Source organism: Haemaphysalis longicornis, unplaced genomic scaffold (assembly GCF_048455015.1).
Source record: "Haemaphysalis longicornis isolate Haplotype H1 unplaced genomic scaffold, Haemaphysalis longicornis Haplotype H1 scaffold_3, whole genome shotgun sequence".
Taxonomy (NCBI): Eukaryota; Metazoa; Arthropoda; class Arachnida; order Ixodida; family Ixodidae; genus Haemaphysalis; species Haemaphysalis longicornis.
In genome coordinates, this window is record NW_027526335.1 from 218,123,499 (window position 1) to 218,141,702 (window position 18,204).

Here is an 18,204-nt window from a genome sequence, read left to right on the forward strand (position 1 = left end):
GTGGTCCGGCAGATTACAAGTTCGGGTTCCGCAAAATATGAAAAAAAATGCCTTACTCAGCCAATTTACATCAGATTTTAACCGTTTTTGTCTAGTTTTATTCTGGACGTAGTTGCGGTTACGAGGGTGCAACTATTTTTGCCCTACTCAGCCTCAGAGTGTACGCGTCCGTTGCAGTTCCGGCGTTCTGCCAGACTTTTGTAATTTTCCTGCTTAAAATATCACGTTTTCATTTAAAACGTAATATGTCTGCGAGTAATTCTTGTGTCCTAGCAGCACCATGTTGCTATTTTAGTGTTCATATGTTTGCCTAAAAAGTTAGAGCCCTTCAAGATTCTCGGCCACGTGTTAACCACGCTTTGACATTTCTGGCTATAAATGTATTAAAACTGCAATTTCAAAAGAAAAGAAGTTAGCGGTTAGCTTCCTTTTTGTACGCTGCTCCTGCTGGGACGGTTATTTATGCGGTTGGGCCACTTGTTTAAAGAGAAATGGCATTTTTACTATTTTAGGGTTAAGCAAAAAATTGGGTAAATATTGACCGAAACAAATAAAAATTAGGTCGCCGTCGGCAGTAACGCACAGCGAATCGACTGGCGTTGGTTTTAAAAAATAGCTGGCACTCTGACGCTACGATGCAAGCTCACGAACTTCAAAAAAAGGGCGATTGGGGAAAAGCCGTCACCGCCGCAGCTCACCTTTCGCACGTCCGTCCCCGCTGGCCGCCGAACAAGTAGAAACAAGTCGGAGGGCCCCCGCAAGGGGGAGCAACAGCAACGTTGCGGCAGAGCCTTCTATTTACAAGAGTTCGGTCAGGGGGAGGAGCCTGTCATGCTGTGACGTAACGATTACGAAGTACATCACGAAAAATTGTTGTCCCACCGCCATATTTACGCACAACGTCATTAAAATTCGTTGGTTCCGCCATATTTACGCCGCGCCCGTAGAGAAAGCATGGGAGTCGCCGCCGAAGGCTCCAGGGGAGGGTTCCGCGGAGGAGGGCAGCGTAAACATGGCGGCGCCCGGGTGTGTGAGGAAGCTCGATCGGTCATGTAAGAAAACAAGGCAGCGGAAAGCTGTTTTCACGCCGATAATCAATCCCTGTCGTTAATAGTCAACGCTTAGGCTACTGGCGTATGCGTGCAGAGTGTTACCGGCCGCTGTAAATGGTATTTAGTTTTAGCGCGAGCTCATTATCGGCCGAAGTGTTCCGTAGGCTTAATTTACGCGTCGACAGACTGTGGGGCTGCCGTTGAAAATGTTTTGTCGGCTGTCTTGGAACAGGTTATTAAATTGGGGAGTTGCGAAGAACAAAAATCATAAAATCATTTGCGTGTGGACATGGGCATGTCGAAGTAACAGCATGTATCCGCGCGACCGGCTTTGAAAATCGGGCGACCGCACCGGCTGTTGCGGCGGTCAGCTGTTACTGCAAGAAAGGCGCCTGGTTTGTGCCAAAGAAGTTGCTGTTACTCGGTAACGTAGCGGTGTTGTACAGCAGTTTTTCCCCAGCGTTTAACAAGTGCTCAGGGTCACGTAGCTTATTTAGCCCCTAATAAGGCTTGTTCAACGCGCACGGAACATTTGGGCCGTGTTGGTAATGATCGCAACAACACTTAACGAAGTTTGTCGCTTAACCTGTCGATTGCCTCGTCGTGAAATTGCATGCCCAAGCGTCCGTTCACTTGTTAGATAAGGCATGAATAGTTTGAGGAACAGGTTTTCATGCTACCTTTTGTTATAAACCGTGACTCAGCACTACGTATATTGTAAAAGCGCCTTGTCAAATAGACGAACTTGAATACCAAGTTTTTACGTTTGGTGAGCCTTAATCGTCGCCGACGGCACGCATGCATGTGCACGAATATTTTGACTGTTTATGACTAATAGCTGGGTTAATTTTTTTTCCCTTTTCATATTCAGTTTTGTAAGTTGTGGATATTGTTTTGCATGCATTAAAATGTTGTGCAAGCTGATTGAAGAGCGTTCTTGTTTTTTTTTTATCTTCACGGAAATAAATAGAAGTTACTATACCAGTGCTTCATTTCGAGATATAACCACACTACAGCCTGTATATCTCCGTAAGTGCAGTGAAATATTGCATTACTCACCCTACAAAAATAGTTCCTTTTCTGAATTGTCTGAAAATATTTCAGACGTTCCACCTTGGTTTTACAGACTAAATGGGGAAGGCTGTATTCATCAGTCTTGCAAAGGTAACAGAAGAGCTTAAACGTTCTCTCCACAAAGCACAACCGTTCAAAAATTGTCAAATTATACTCACCTGAACTCTCACTTGCACTGGAGCTCACCAAAATTTTTCTGTCGGCCGTGTGCTTCTTCAGTGATTGCGTAGGTGTTAGGTCATGCATTTTTTGATATGCCACCTCTCACAACGTGCAACATGCTTGCAGATGTATCACTAGACGGCATGACATTTAATAAAGCAATCGTGTGAAAAAAGCCTCATAAGAAATCTTTTGAGGTGTTTTATAGTCATTACCACAGCGTACATGTATCTGCTTTTGAAGTAAGTGTCACCTATGGTGAAGCCAGTTTGTTGTTCAAAAGGCCTCGTTATAATGGTGGTATACTGTAAATAAATTAATTTGGCTGTCAGCTTGTAAGAACAGCTTTCAATGAAAAACGTGCCTTGCAATGGTGACCCTAAAGATGTTTCAATTCAAACTTTCACCGAGGAAGTCACACTGGCACTCATGTTATTGAAAATAAGCTATAAGTAATTTTTATTCAAGTAGATTTTGAATTAAAAGGTAAATTTACTTTTTTGAAGCAGGGAAGCAACCGTAAACAATGATGACACACTGTTTTCATTGGCATAGTCTACCTAAATTTCCCAGCGGTAATTCACTTATCACTAATTTTAGACATTACTTTTTTTGTAAACAGAGTACATATGTCATAAGTTATTTCCCTTTTCCCCGACTACTCTTCTCACATGGATTAGCAATGTCAGCCACAGATACACAGAAACTTTATCAGTCACAGGATAGCAGAAACAGATCAGAGGCCTAGGTCGAGGCAGCCGCTGAAAGCTTTCATGGTGTGGGTTGCTAGTTCCAGTTGTTCTTTGAGATTTGCCGCAACAGCCAGCCACTGGTGTATTTGTGTGGTTGTGTAGTCTTGTCCAATATCAATGGTCCATGAAAAACAATGTTTATGACAAAAAATGGTTCATTCAAATTGGCTGAGCTTTTCAAATTGGCTGAACTTTTGCTGAGCAGTATGGAATAAAGCCAGAACAGAACACAGAAACGCCTTTAGGGGCACTATGTACTGCAGACAGAGTTACATTGAATTTTCATAACCTCCATACTGAGCAGGTGCATGTCAGAAAGGCAGTGGAAACAGTTGACTGCTTTTGATGCACAATATGAGCAGCACACAAACTTTTCTCGAGAGAGGGAAGCAGTATCATTTAAAACATTTTAAAGTGCAGTCAAACAAAAGTCAATCTGCCTGAGATCTTGAACATGCAAGAAACAGTTATTCTTGTTAAAAAAACGTGTTAAAGACGTGTGTTAAACAACTTTTGCTTGCCTTACAAGTTGAGTTGAGGGCTTCTTTATTTTTTAATTATACACAAATGCTGGGAAGTCACAAGTAAGGCACGACCAGACCAGGCAGGAATTGTGTAAGCTGTTTTGCAGATGTTACCAGCCTTCCTGTTGGGAGGCGGACAAAACCTTGGGGAATTAATCACAACGGCCTCTGCACAAAGTTAATCAATTCACTGTAACAGCTTGAGACTTGTGCCGTTGTAGGACATCAAATAGGCCACAGTGATTTTACATTTCTTTTTTCAGTTTCAACAAAGGCTGCAGTGTACACAAACTTCTTTTCAGTCTGTACCGTGCTAGATTCTCAGGCAATGTCAAATGACACCGTTTCTGAGGACAAGTTCATGCCGTAGCTTCCAGCTCCTATGTCTGTGTGAGGGCCACATTGCATCTAGGCCAACCGCACGGGAGGGTTCCAAAATCCCTGCGACACATTTTCTGACATCTTGCCCACTGAAGGAACAGCCTGGAAAGAAAAACAAAGACACCTGTAATTGCTCAGTTTATTGCACATTAGTACAGCTGTTTCTTAGTATGGTAACTTTTAGCTCACCACTTTGCCTAATCAAATTTAGAGGTCCCATCCAGAAACTCTGCGTTGTAGTTTGCCAATAGTTATTCTGTTTTCCGCTTAGCTCGACCACCTTTTAGTGGTCCTACAGGAGTGTAATTGATGAGCGTCGAGTGTACGTGTTGCAGACTGAAAATTTTCAACCTTATCAGGGCGTGTTGCAGACTGAACATGTTCAACTTTATCAGCTTTTCCATCAATCTTTATAAGCGTGTAGGACACCATGCTTGTAAGGAATGAGGGCGTATTTCTGTTTTCTCTTGTCTTCTTTCTGTTGCCGTACACGGTACCCTCCTTACATGCTTTCAGAATGTCACGCGCACAACTGTTATCAAGAGATGCTCGGGAACCGGGCTTAGGTCAGTTAAGTCCAGGCTTTCTGCCGTGTTGCGGGGACAAGATTTCCTGGGGCTGTTTAGAATACACAAGTTAGCGACACCCCGCTTTACAATCTTCGAGTGTCCAGACGAGAAAGGAAGTAACGGTTGCCATGCTCGAGGCTCGTACTGCCAACACGGACAGCCATCATAGAATCGTTGTTTTAGGTCTATGAATTTATTGTCTTGTCCGGGAGAAGTTCACGGGTTAAACTGAGCGGCTGCAAATGCTGAGGGAAAGCACTGAGTGTGGCAGAACAACTTGGTTGATAAGCAACAGCACCTCTAAACACAAGGTAGTCGTGCACAAAGCGAACAAACGTAACTTTGTTCTAGCTTTGCTGTAGCGGTTCAAATAGCCTGTTAGTCTGTCAAAACCTCCGAAGAATACCTCAATGAGAACTGGAGCCACACAGGACCCAATGCACATTTTGCTTGCTGGCAGATAAATGCTGTCACACCAATCCATGAAAGTTGACTTTAAATAAAGTGAAAACAGTTCGATAAACCCCTCCACTGTCAAACCAACAAAATTTTGAAACTTGAACATCCCATAAATGTCGATGTTCTATAAACTCCAACAGTCGGCCATAAGGTAAGCTGTAATACAAGTCTTTAATGTTGACTGAAAACATTGTGAACGTCTGCTCGTGGCTGTCCTTAAAGAACGTGGCCAGCTCCTCTGATCCCTTAATTGTAAACAGGCCATTCAAATTGACCATTACTAGCTTCTTTCGAAGAAGCTAGTGAGGTTGTAAATCTACAAACTATCCTAAGCTTGTGCAACAAAGATATGCTGTACTGAGCAGTCAATCGCACAGACGGCGACTGTGTGTGCAAGCTGCTTGAACACTCTGGAACACAAGCGGCTTCCCCAAGAGCCAGAAACAATTGGCTGCAGCATTTATTGACACCCAGTAATAACGGTTATAGAAACTGCATCACACACATACAGCTACATAAGTGCTAGGCTGAATGGCGATAAGGATCTGCAGGTAAACACGGAAGCAAAGCAGCTCTTTTTGCACATTTGTACGACCCCTGCATTACGCAGAGGTGTAATATTTATGCAATATTTGGCAAATGTGAACGCACTAACAACTGGAAAGACGAAATCGCAATGTTTGGAACCTGTAATGTTGCCCGAACGAAGTTTCTCACTTTTTCCATCGGAGCAAGTGAAACAAATACCACACCCGCCGTGGTGGCTCAGTGGCTAAGACGTTGCGCTGCTGAGCACGAGGTCGCCGGTTCGATTCCCGGCCGCGGCGGCCGCTTTTCTGATGGAGGTGAAAAGCAAAAACGCCTGTGTACGAGATTTCGGCGCACGTTAAAGATCCCCAGGTGGTCAAAATTAATCCGGAGCCCTCCACTACGGCACGCCTCATCGCCTGCGTTGCGTCGGCGCGTTAAACCCTACAATCGATCGAAACAAATACCACGACTTAGAAAGAGGCGTAACCATACCGCTAGATGTAGAAATGAACCCCACAGCAAGATGTACGAAAAAGTAGTAGTTTGTTGGCTGGCTCTCAGACGAGGGCATATACCTATGTAGAAGATCGGCAAAGAAGCTGCCTACCGAATAGTCTAACTGCATGCGGGATCCCTTTCTTTTCTTTGGCAATGTGTTAATAAACACCTTCTGTTGAATGGTGCAGCTGATGGTTGCTGGGTTCTTGTCTTTTCACAAAAGTTGTTGCTGAAAACTTGGGAATGACGTGACACATCATCTCCTCAAAACCACTGAAGAAGCAGCCTTTGCAATTGAACCAAAGCCCGGTGCTACTACAATATGTCCAGTTCAGACCCAATGCTTTCCAGCTGCCAACAAGCTTTAGGCTGTCCGAACCTGAACGCACTGGCGTGCCATGCCATTCGTGAATGAACTCAGTTGATCCCATGCCCAAGCCCTCACAAGAATGGATTGACACAAGCGCTAGCAGGCCACCCTTTGAGTCGGTGTACCCACAATGAACTTTGGAAACTCAACAAACAGACTGAAGAACTTGCGTATGATTACAACTCTGAGCTCGAGTGGAAAGCTGTGGAAGCATGTCATGTTTTCATATGTGTGGCCAAAGCTAAACTGTCACGTCGGAGCGAAGAAAATCAATACCCACAAATGGCAAAAGCCCCGATAAATAAAGCAAGGTCACTGAGTGCAGAAGGAACGTTCGATGGAGCGATTCAAGGCGAGCGCTCCTTTTGGAATGAGTATGAAGACATCACACTACAGCACACAGCTGTCAACTATTGACAAGTTCAAATAACTCACCAAATACCTTGTTGGGAAGGCACACGACAAGATCAGCAGCCTTTCCCTTTCTGACAGCAACTACCAAATAGCGGTCAATCTACTGGAGGAACACTGTGGAAGGAAGGACCTTGCGATTAACCACAACTCACTTCCTACAGCTGCAGGCTGTTGATTCAGCTAAGAGACATTTGCTGCGACGTCTCTACGACCAAGTGGTTAAAACCGCTAGTTTTGAAGCACTAGGGGTGAAGCAGAAGTACAGTGCTTGCTCAGTGGTTATCAAGAAGCGGCTACCTCACTACTGTGAGCACAAGCTGATGCAGCTCAGTCCACTGACACATTTTCGGTGCTCCTGGACCTCTTTTTAAAAAGAAGTCCAGAGGCACGGAAGCAGTAGAAGTCCATAGCAGTAAAGAGGCTTTGAAACCGTATCGGGTGAGTTTACTCACCAGAAAAAGCCCTTACTTGCACTTACCACCATTTCCAGAAATAACAAAGCTGCCAGTTCTGCAATGCAAAAACCAACCTTTACTAGGTGTGACAAAATTTAACCCTCGAGCAAAATTACCTACTCGAATGAAGCAGCCGTTGCTGCAAGAAACTTCACTGCACCAAGGACTATCGAAAAGAATGATTGCTGAGTTGGCAAATCTGTCACTGCCGACACTAAAAAATTCTTGTGTGACCTTAAAGATACCAGTTGTTCGGCAACAGGCACCCAGGAGCAGTTAGTCTGTCACAAAAGGAGTCCAAGTGAACAGCACTCTGACACGGGGTCCGGACAGTTTATCGAACAGCGTTTTATCGAACGCCGTTTTACCGACGGGCGTTAAATCGAAGCCGTTTTATCGAAAATGTTTTTCTCAGCCTTTTCATTTGAGCCTTCTGCAGTATATTATTTTCGTTTCCTCTATGCTACGCAATTCAAAAAGATTGTTTCCACAGCGGTTTCTTATTATTTACCAAAATGTGTAGTATTTAAAGTAGGTAGACGCATTTTATTTCTTGCATGCCTTTAATGTTTTGGGGATGTGCAAGCGATTCTCTCCGTCAATTTCTTAGTCGGTTCATTGGGCAGGCGGATCTTCTACAACGACTCTCCGTCTCTGTATATTCCCCCGTCTGATCCACAGCATACACGCCATTGTAGCGTATAGGCTATAATGCCCTGATATGCTTCTCAGTTTTTCATAGTCCGGCTTTGTATCGCCACATCATTACTTTCCCGCGTGTGTTTATGTAACTCATTTCTTGGCACTTGAGCAGCCCCGTCGCGTTAGCTGAAGGGATAAGGCGGTGTTAATGACTCTACGCTGTGGTGCTAAGCCCAAGGTCATGGGTTGTATCCAGGCCGCGGTGGGCGTTTTTTGGGTGAAGGCGAAAAGCGAAAACCCCCGTGTGTCAAGATTTTGGCGCGCATAAAAGATTTCTAAGTGGTCAAAATTAATCCGGAGCCTTCAAGTACGGCGCGCCTAGTTGCTGAGGTCTTTCTTGGACGCGTTAACCCCAAAATCAATCAAATCAGCGCTTGTGCGTCCAGTGTCCAAACTTTCAACTGGACAGCTAGTAAAAGCCTGTTCCGACATATGTGTTTCTAGCTCTTTTGATGAGTTCACATATGACGAGTTGGCTGTGACGGGTTCACTTGTGACGAGTTCTCCCAGACTCCACCACCTCTGTTGGGGTCTCACTTCCATTGTCGTCTCCCCCCCCCCTTCCTTCCCGTGTTCCATTCATATAGCACTAATCTTTCAGAAGTTCTTGGCACGAGATTTCTCCAGATGCAAACAATGCGACCACATGGTCCGCGTGGGAGTTACGTGCAAACCACGTGACTAGAAAAATTGGGGGAGGACAAGTGTTTTTACCACGTAATGATGAACCATGGCGGAAGGATATAGTATTTGGCAACACCAACCTAAATACACATCCAAAGTATATTGCTCACGCGGTCAGGTTTGTTATTATAGTATAGTGTTGAATTCTGTCATATAAACAAGAGGGACGTACATGCTTGAGTGCAATCAATGAAGACGCAAAAAAATTTAAAAATCTAATGAAACAAAGGTGATCGAAAGCACGAGAGAGATGCTTCAACAAATATAAGCAGGTTTTTGTATGTAATGCACGGCAGAGACAATGTAGATTGAAGCTAACTGCAGGTTAGGTTAATGCGATGGCCAGTTAAACAAAATAAACCCCGAAAATTACAATGAAAGCCGCCGAACCACACTTTCGATAAAACAGACGTAGGTGGTTCGATAAAACGGCATTCGATGAAACGGCGTTCGATAAAACGGTGTTCGATAAACTGTCTGGGAACCGTCTGACACATGTGACGGATACCGTTTTGCTGCAAACAGCGACAGTTTGGGCAAGTGGTTCCGCTAGGCTGCAACTTCTTCATTGCCTTCTCGGCGGTAGTAGCCAGTGGACATTGGTCAAGGACAGCATAGCGAAAAACCTTCATTGTAAAGTCATCGGAAAAGAGTGTCCCAAATTACAAACATAGGCAAAATGCCCTCTCGCAAGCAAACCCCAAGATGCGTGGAGCTGCTTATTCCAAGCCAACACAACAAGTTTGTCTTAGTCGAAGCCCTCGAGGTACCCTTGACATGCAGTGCAAATCCGTTCACGGTTTTTACTTTTTGCATGGGAGATCAGTGACCTTTACCTCGCCGATGATGCTGTCGCATCAGATGGCACCATCAAAGCACTGATAGGAGTCGGGTACTGGAAAGTCGCAAGTGGCAAGACTGGAAGGCTTAAAAACGGGTTAATGGTAGTGAGACGTCTTTAGGGTGGATGCCACAAGGCCCATTAAAGAGCACCCAGGAAGACCTCGTTGCAGTAGCTAAGGACGTACAGTGGTGGACAAATGAAATGTGAACATGCAAATGTGAACCAAAACATGCAAAACTGAAATACTGTTTGTGGACGTCCAATACTGAGTCGCTGTTGCTATAACTGCAAAACCACGTTTCCCAACTTTGTTACTAGAATTAAGCCACGCCTCAAAAAAAATTGGACTTGAATAGGAAGAAATTGCCCTACTGTGTGTACTGGTTCATATTTTCATGATCACTTGTTCATGACTATGTGAGGACTTGAAGAAAGGCGATGTACAGCTGGATGACATTACAGCAACGTTAGCACGCACATCTCAAGAACCGAAGCCTTATCCAAGGCAAAGAAGAAAAACGACTGTACACAAGGGCAATGTACGCAATGACAGCACCTCATCAAGCAACACAGTTTTGGCATAGATTGAAAGACAAACGTGATTTGACGGTGGTTAAAGCAAAGAGCAGGAGCTGTCGAATGCTAAACAGAGATAGCTGTTCTGCACTGTAACAAGCTCAAGCAAACCAGCCCCTTGTCAATGTTTCCAGCCCTCGACAGAGCTTCAGTTTTGGTATAGAGGTACATGAAGAGCACAAGGACACCCTGCCTATCAACGAGAAATCAGTTTAAGCGGCTCTCCAAACAACACACTCTCACAAGTGCCCTCCGCCACAGCAGCAACTACATGGAGAGGCCTCTTTGTGTGAAAAGTCGACAGGCTGTGCATCCGAGGGCACTGGTTCCCTTTTCCAAGCCTACAGAGAAACAGTGCACGCAACCCGTTGAATACAAAGACTGTCCCACTGCTTGACGAGGAACTGTTATTTCGACGTCCTGCAAGAATTTTGATGAAGCGAGCAACATAAACTTGTCACCTTTTGATTGGCCACTGGGCCACAAAAGCTGCTTTGTAGGCAATGCTGTTCTTGAAGTAGGACACGCAGAAGCACTGCTGGAAAGTTCACCTAGGAAATTCGTACTCGACTGTTAAACATGTAGTTGCAGCCAAGGAGCGCAACAAAAACATGTGTCGCAAGCAGTGAGGATTCACAAGAGACGAACAGCGAAGGCACTGTAGTAATGCAGGACCCTATTTCCATGGTTGTTAAGCCCAGGGATTTCCAGCTGCCTCTGAAGAAGTGGAACAAGCTGCACCTCTCGGAGAATAGGACCCTGGCCATGCGCAAGACAGGTCAGAAGAATCGAGGCAAACAAGTCTAAGTGAGCTGTCGAAGAATGCAAAGAAGACATGACTACTAAGGACGGCGAACTCAGGAAAGCAGAGAGCAGTGAAGAAGCCATTGCAGACAAAGTTTCAACCTTTCAGAGGCCTGAGTTAGCGAACTCCTTGAGAAAGACGGTGAAAGGAGTTCAGCAACAAGGAATATATTACACGTAGAGGGCAATGTGATGTGACAATTTCACTAGTTCACAAATTGACCTACTTTGTTCTTGAGTCTTAGGACAGCACAACTTGAAATAGTGTAAATGCTGTCACAGGTGGGAGGATATTGGGAAAAGTAGTAGTTAGTTGGCTGCCCCTCGTACAAGGGCACATACGCGCACACAAGATTGGCCCAGATGCTACCCTGAAAATGGGCTGACTGCAAGCTAGATCTTCTGCTTTTGCCTTTGGTTATGTGTTAATAAACACCTTCTGTTCGATGGTGCACCCGAAAGGTGCTGGACTCTGGTCTTTTCGCTAAACAGGGTGTGAACAAATCATCAAGTCCCATGTGCATTTATTGGCTATGTTTGTTTGCCATGGCTATGTTTGTTTGCCTTACTCTGGCAAAAGTGGGTGCATGGCAGCTCTGGAACTTGCACACACCAGAAACTAAAAAAGACCCACAAGTTCAAAGATCAAGATGCTATCATACCAAACTGAAAACCACTACTTCAACATCCCGTGATAATTTCAGAATTGGTGGGGAGGGTGCCTGATGCTGAGCATCAGAAATAGACTGAGGTTTTACTTGCACTATAAATAAAACAACTAATTTCCCTCGGAGAAGTGCCAAATTCCCACATACGTAAGGGCTCCAGAAATTCACTTCCAGGTAATTTTACAAACTGCCGGTGTTCATGCATTCAACAAGAAACTTCCACAGCTCAGATGCCAAAGCACTATGCTGGAAGACGATATTGGAGTGGGTTTGGAATGCAGATTGTGTTCACTAGCAGTTATGGGCCAAAAATCCTCTTCCACTCTACTATTTGTGCATGTCATTCTATTTTATCAGTTGATAGGTCTAAGGGACAGACCTTAACTCTTTCGCTACCGTGCCTATCAAAATCGATCAATTTGATCGATACTTTTGGGAGCGCCTTTTCATAGCGTTCCAGGCGTTTCTCGAACAAGTAAAGCTGTTCGGAGTTAGATCAGAAAATGGCCTTTCAAAATCAGTTTTGTTTTCATTTTTGCAACGGAAACGTGATTTTTGACACGCTTTTGAATCACCTGGGTGTGGAAAAGGGGCGTGGTCATCGCGCGTCACGGCTACCAACGAAGAATGCGTGCAACTCGTAATTACTCTTCACCAGCGCTTGTTTTTTGTTATCAGGGCGTGAATGGGGAACTAGCAAACAATTTTCAATCGTCAGGTTCGCGCTCTGATAGTAATAATCCCAGAAATCGGCTGAAAATGTCAAGCAGTGCTGGTTGCAAAGCTATTTTATGATTTTAGGTAGTTTTATTGCCTTTGTGCACGTTGTTCTAAGTACTGTGGTAGTTCTACTTACCCCAGGACCATTCGCAAACAGTTTACAACAGTTTCGGTTTCGTTTCTGCATCGCGAAATTCATATTTAGCGCTACTACGCAGTTACCCAACTTCAAGGCTACCTGCCATGGCGCCTGAAGCGTCCGTGACTGATCCTCGAACAAAGCACGGCGCTCCTGATTTCCCCCCACCTTAACCCGATTTCTGCGATAAGAACTTCAGATGCAAGTCAAAAGGTCACACCCAGTCGCCAGATATCTGTTCCGCCGAGGACAGCACTTCAAACCGGCCTTACACTGCCAGCTGTTCGCCTTCCAGTTTCGTTTCCATGCGAGGGTATATCCGGGTGTCTAATGTTGCTGCTTAGTTGAACTGTCTATTCGGACGGAGTCTCTGATAAGTTTTTGTACTGTTTCATTTGAAAACTGTTAGTGGCACTGCAATAGAGGAGGCTCGTTGTGCTGATCTTTTTCAGCGCTCAACTGCTACTCTGCCAAAGATCGCAGGGCACGATTCTAGCTCATCGTACCTCATTTTTGTGAGCAATGCTACAATTGCGAGTAAGAAGATGATAATAAAGCTCAGCCTTATGTTTTGAGAGATAACTGACCGTGAATGACAACAAGCATCAGCCACTGCGTTCCGTTTTCAACTTCATGCATGTTTTTTCCGCATCGCGTGCTTGTCCCAAATATTGTGCTCGCTGTAAATGCAAAGTCAGCCATTGACAAGATGTTTTTACGTTATGTGGGGGCAAATTGGTGCCTCTGATAATGACAAACCGCCAGATTTATTCCAGGAAAGCACCCGAAATTGCACATTTTGAATTGGAGGTTGGGCTTCACCGCATGACACGAGCACCGTCCATGCTAACATTTTTTTTATATCTGACAAACTGTTCCGCGCAAGTCGACATTTTTTCTAGGGCGCGTTTTTGAAATGTTTTCCTACAAAATGTATATTCTAATTTTTTTTCTACTACTGGTGGTTTGATATACACAACTCCTTTTTTATCATTTTTGTCGACCAATTGACAAAAATTTTGGTTTTGATATTTTTTTACAACTATGATATATGAAAACCTTTAAAAAACTGGTATTATTGGAAATGCCGTTAAATAATCTGCATTTTGTGTTCCTGCAATTAGTGCCTAACCAATTTTTTAGCAGGAAAAAAAATGTTTTCTTGGACCCCTAAAATTAGTCAATCTTCCGGCGGCAGCGAAAGAGTTAAAGTATTTACAACGCAATAATATCAGAAAGGAGGAATTAAAAGCAACAGTTCAATGCCGCATCACATCTTGCTCGAGGGAAAAAAGCAAGCTAATATTTATGCTCTCAGCTGTACTGCTATATTATTCACACGGTGTAATAAGACACCGTAAAAGCATACCATTCTGGGTCTGGTGCAGGTTCCTGTACCTTGGGGTCTGGCCAAAGTAGTGCTGCACCCTGCAGCAGAGAATTTCTTAAGCACAACGATTTGCAAGGAGTAGGCACAAAGTGCACGCACAGAATGTATTTACATACACTTGTTCACTGTTAAGTCCAGTTGGAGGCTACCATATTAACCAAGCTTTTTCACACTCCCCCTCCCAATTTGACAAACAAGAGGTTGTCTAAATCAACAGGGCTTTCCGATTTGAAAATTCTGGGAACCTATACGGCTTTTCAGAACACAATTCAATCACTACTTGTGGTGTCTATGTATTATTCTTACTCAACCATTGCTAAATTTTGAAATCAAGCTTGCGAGATTATTAAAAAATTACTCTCACAAGGGTCCCAGGCTTTCAATGCCACCACCCCTCACTGCACAGCTTGCTGTTTTGTTTGCTTGTAATTGTTTATAAGATTAACCCAGCAACTAAAGTGCTTTAAGAAAATTTAATAAAAACGACAATATCAGATAATAAAATACAAATAAACGTTCAAGTTAACCTGAAAAGTAAAAAAATAATGCCTTTTAGCCGCCAGTGTTGCTTCCTAAGGGGCCTGTTGCAGTTCACATAGAAAAAAAAAGGAAGGAAGGTTCCTTATTGGTACTGGTGCACAAGGCATTAGAAATTTTGTGATGTCAATAGTTTATTGGAATTTCTTCATTCTCTTCGAACCGATTTTTCTTGTGGACTCCGAGCCATCCAAAAAATGTGATTCCACCATACAGTGTGAGCTCTTTACAAGAAAGATGAAAGGTGCAAGTTGAACTGTATGTATGAGGTGGTTAATTTTGCAATATTTTATTGTGTTACTGACACGACCTACTTTCAAATAAAAAAAGACATACAGAGCTCTAATGGTAGTTTGGTTAGGTCATTCGAGCTAAGTCATTGGCAACATTCTACTGCCTGCCATATTTTAATGCATTACTTGGGTAATTGTCCCAAAATCTGTGCCTGTGTGAACCCAGCCTGGTAGGTAATGTCCCACCACTCATTCACGCTCTGCCCTCCGGTCATTCCACAACCAATCCTCACCAGTGCAACCATCATGCTTGCTGTTTGCAGTCTATTTTAAGTGAGGATGGAATGGCATCACAGCCTCAGATGAGGACACTCCCCACTTCTGTGAAGATATGACTAGCATTCCTAATAAGGAACCTGGTACAGTTCACACAGTTTTTCATGTCAGTGAGCAGCATCATCCCACCTTTTTTTTAATATGTCATCATTTTGCCACAGGGCGTCAAAAACACGGGGAACCTATCTTCACAACAATATCGGTTCTCATTTTAACCTTTACGCCAGCATGTATAAGGGTGAAAAAGCAGTTACTCCGCTCTTTACGCCGTCCTTTCTAGTGGTAAGGAGCACAGGATGCCCTAGCACCAAAGGGTCACAGAAATGCTGTGTGATGCTTCCATCACTGTGCGGCCCCACTGTTCAGCAGGATGGAACAACCTGAAAACTGCCTAGGCAAAGGCAAGTTCCGCATCTATGTGCTTACTTCTTGCCCCATCCATTCAGGAGGTTACTGAGACATGGCACAATGCTTAGTGAGGTTCCATAGAAAGTGTGCATACCACATCTACGTTGGAGGAGGAGCTCTCCGTGACTTGCGACTTGACCACAGGGGCGCTTGCAGACGTGTGAGGCTGCGGCAGAGTAAAAAATGGCTCAGAGAATGTGCGGTTACAAACCAGCTTAAGACCATTTGAGACATTTTCTAAACCCACTCTCAAGACGGTTGCTTAAGACAGCCGCGCACTATCGGCTCCTTCACACTGCAAATTACTGTGGCTTATAAAAACAACCCATAAACTTTCTTTGCGTGTATCAAGGTAGAGCTTGTGCGTGTGCTTAGAGCTAGCAAAGTGGTCATAATGGCTCCAGCAAGCCTCAAAGCCTGGAAGAGAGCGATGCCTCAGAAACTCAAGTGGCACAGAAGGTGAAGAAGGCAGAGGAGGGAGGTCAAAAGACAAAGAAAGGAACACGGGGAAAGGGAAGGAAACACGACGTAGGAATAAAAGTCTTCAACAAGTAACGAAACATATGCATTCAAAGGACATCAGCACACAAGTGCCTCAATTAATTTGTTGCAACATGTCTGTTTGCCAATGGACAGATGAACCAAGCTAGTCACGCCGATGGGCTTTGTAGACAGCTCAAAATTCTGCTGGACTTGTGCAGACGCCTCAAAAATGTAATGACAACTTTGTGCTTACCAATACAGACATTCTAACCGTGAAAAAAGGTTGATGGTGCCCTTTTTGCGCTGGTACTTGACGCTAACCAAGGCCATAGGAATGTAGGCTGCAGTGGAGCATTGGTTTGCTGATCAAACTGTAAGATAAAAAGGACATTAATAGCTTATGTCACCCAGTCTGCAACAGTACGTTTGCAGCAACCCAGAGGTCTGTACTACAGGCCATATCACTGCGAGCATAAAACAAAGCAAACAGCAATACAGACAAAACAAACACGATTGAGCATCCCACGAAACCGGTGGCACCGCTGTTAGTGAATTCAACTACAAACATTGTGGTCCCATCTGCTGGTTGCAACAAGGGCCTCTCAGTATGGCCACAAGTCTCGATTTAGTTGTATGTGACACCAAAAGCATGAGTATCCAACCTCATGAATGCTGCTGAGCAAAGGAACAGGTGAAACAAAACGTTGCAAGAGGGGGTCATTACTGTCTGAATTACATGTTTGGCTAGAAATGCATAGTTCAGATAGACGCATATTTATTTACGTCCACGTAAAGATGTTCGCGCTGTTTCGGGCTGTGTAATATTTGTTTCCTTGAGTTTGCGCCCGAATACTGCTCGAACACGTGCCATAGTTTCCTTCAGCCGTCTGCAATGTGTTATGTATTGCTTATGCACAGGGAGAGGAGACAAGGCTTTTGCGATTGATCTGGAAAGCGTTGCTCGCGAGAGGCTTGAGGCAAGCAATTATCCCCCACTTATCACACTTTTTAAAAGTCCAATAGGTCCACTGACATCCCCCAGAACTTTCTAGATATCTCCGTGAGCGCCCAGCGATACATGCATGCACGTAAAAAAAGGAGCCTCGACGGTTTCGACTACCGAGCGCCATTTCGTATTTCGCTTAGTGCGCTTTTAACTTTCGGCATGATGCTTCCATAACGGCCAAGAAGCGCGCAAATGTGCACCACAAAGTTTTTTGTTGTTTTAAATTTCGGTGACAGCGCGATGGCGGTCCCCTAAGATTCATATCAACGGAACCTTACGAACGAGCCTGCTTGATTTTAATTGCGTCTTTGTTATTAACTCGCGAAAGGCGTATTTTACAACGTTCAGTTTGTTTCAACCCTAATTATGCGGTGCAAAGATCGCATATTAACAATTCGACGTAGGCGCGCGTGGTTACCATGTCATACGTATCACCAAGCAGTGGAGAAACACGCAAGAGACATCATTTTCTAACTGCGCACTTACCTCGCATAGCTCCGCACGTTTCCAGGCGTCCAGTCGTTACGGTGATGCTCTGTAACCATCGCGCCGCTTCTCTGGGTCGTTTGAGAGCCTAAACAGGCGAGGTATCGTAAGCGCTGCGGTTGCTGCCCCAACACAGCAGCCACCGATCGCAAGTAAACACGGCGTCGTCGGAGTGGTCGCAGCTCGGCTGGCTCGGCGGTGGTTTGGCGTCTCCGAAGTACGACCCACTCGGCTCACTCTCCGCGCACTGCGGAAACGCTGATAAATCCCCCACGCTGATAAGACGTACTGTATCTTTTGGCCGGCGTGTAGCAAGCCTCGTTGTCGGCGTCGTTGCCGGGGCCGGACGCGCGCGGGTGACGGGTCTGGCGGGTTTCTATGAGAGACGTCACGTTTTGTAAGCATGACGTCACCACTATTCGTGCTGAGCGTCCGCTCGCAGAAATGCATTGATGGCCGAACTCTTAGTAGTATAGAAGGCTCTGGTTGCGGGAGCAAAGGGCGCTGTTAGTCTTCCCGTTGGTCCCATTCGCGTCGAGGGACCAACGTTTGGTCCCTTCATTTTGCACACGGCCCTAATCTTGGCGCGTTTGGTCTTTTGGGGACTAAATGTTCCTCGCAAGGCGTAATTGCTGCAGTTAGTCTTATTTTCTCCCATTTTGGCTAAGAGTGTAGATCTTTCTATGGCCATAAGTTTAAGTTTTTGTTTAAAGCAATCCCATGCTTCGCTTTTACTATTACAATTTCTACCGTAGTCGTTATCGCAGTAATTTTTGACACTACCAACAAACTCTTTATCCTCAAGCAGCTTCGCGTTGATTTTCCACGGGCGAGCGCTGCCAACTTTGGAAATATAAGGTATATAATGTATAACCAGTTTACACTTTTATTTAGTTTTAGCATTCCAAGCAGCTTAGGTGACTATTTGTTGTTTTGCGCTCGTGCAG

The 18,204-nt window shown here is 44.6% G+C and overlaps 1 long non-coding RNA gene across 1 annotated transcript; it reads right to left on the bottom strand.

Annotated features, from left to right (window-relative positions):
• Positions 1–821: 821 nt before the first annotated feature.
• On the bottom strand, positions 822–17,716 carry LOC144175983 (uncharacterized). The gene is made up of 5 exons (XR_013323740.1): positions 17,258–17,716; positions 16,019–16,136; positions 15,377–15,448; positions 13,748–13,806; positions 822–4,047 (listed from the first exon to the last, which is right to left on the bottom strand). It is a non-coding gene; the product is annotated as an uncharacterized LOC144175983 (long non-coding RNA).
• Positions 17,717–18,204: the final 488 nt, after the last annotated feature.